Source organism: Triticum aestivum, unplaced genomic scaffold (assembly GCF_018294505.1).
Source record: "Triticum aestivum cultivar Chinese Spring unplaced genomic scaffold, IWGSC CS RefSeq v2.1 scaffold87020, whole genome shotgun sequence".
NCBI classification, from domain to species: Eukaryota; Viridiplantae; Streptophyta; class Magnoliopsida; order Poales; family Poaceae; genus Triticum; species Triticum aestivum.
The window spans coordinates 1-1016 of record NW_025256782.1 but is presented as its reverse complement, the minus strand read 5'-3'; the positions used below and the strand labels follow the sequence as shown (position 1 = coordinate 1016).

General features: G+C 46.6%; 2 non-coding genes across 2 annotated transcripts; both read left to right on the top strand.

Annotated features, from left to right (window-relative positions):
• Positions 1-324: 324 nt before the first annotated feature.
• LOC123177610 (5S ribosomal RNA) lies at positions 325-443 on the top strand. The gene has a single exon (XR_006489019.1). It is a non-coding gene; the product is annotated as a 5S ribosomal RNA (ribosomal RNA).
• A 370-nt stretch (positions 444-813) lies between these two features.
• Positions 814-932, top strand: LOC123177609 (5S ribosomal RNA). Its single transcript, XR_006489018.1, has one exon. It is a non-coding gene; the product is annotated as a 5S ribosomal RNA (ribosomal RNA).
• The last annotated feature ends 84 nt before the right edge of the window (positions 933-1016 follow it).

Sequence of the window (1016 nt, the reverse complement as noted above, 5' to 3'; positions counted from 1 at the left end):
TGGCAATATATTAACCCCGTTATATTATTTTTGACATTTGCGATATGTTTTAGCTCGCTGCTCATTGGTCACGCGTCTAGAGGCGGCTTTGTGGCGCGAGGAGCGCGTTCTGAAAGGGGTAAAAAATACGTGTTGCTGCAGTATAGAGGGAGGGGTGGAAACCGTGGTAAACTCGTCTCCGTGTTTGAGGGGGGGGAGTAAGTAGTATATATAGGGCATTATCCATTATTAGGCAACGGTTGTAATGGTAGTAAGAATGACAATCATCTTTGCAGTGGACCTGGGAGTGGCAAGCATAAGGGACGAAGGCGGGGGTAACATGTTGGATGCGATCATACCGGCACTAAAGCACCGGATCCCATCAGAACTCCGAAATTAAGCGTGCTTGGGCGAGGGTAGTACTAGGATGTGTGACCTCCTGGGAAGTCCTCGTGTTGCATTCCCTTTTTAATTATTTTTGGCGCCTCATGACAAACATATCACATGTGCGCGACATATATTAACCCCGTTATATTATTTTTGACATTTGCGATATGTTTTAGCTCGCTGCTCATTGGTCACGCGTCTAGAGGCGGCTTTGTGGCGCGAGGAGCGCGTTCTGAAAGGGGTAAAAAAATACGTGTTGCTGCGGTATAGAGGGAGGGGTGGAAACCGTGGTAAACTCGTCTCCGTGTTTGAGGGGGGGAGTAAGTAGTATATATAGGGCATTATCCATTATTAGGCAACGGTTGTAATGGTAGTAAGAATGACAATCATCTTTGCAGTGGACCTGGGAGTGGCAAGCATAAGGGACGAAGGCGGGGGTAACATGTTGGATGCGATCATACCAGCACTAAAGCATCGGATCCCATCAGAACACCGAAGTTAAGCGTGCTTGGGCGAGAGTAGTACTAGGATGGGTGACCTCCTGGGAAGTCCTCGTGTTGCATTCCCTTTTTAATTATTTTTTGCGCCTCATGACAAACATATCACATGTGCGCGATATATATTAACCCCGTTATATTATTTTTGACATT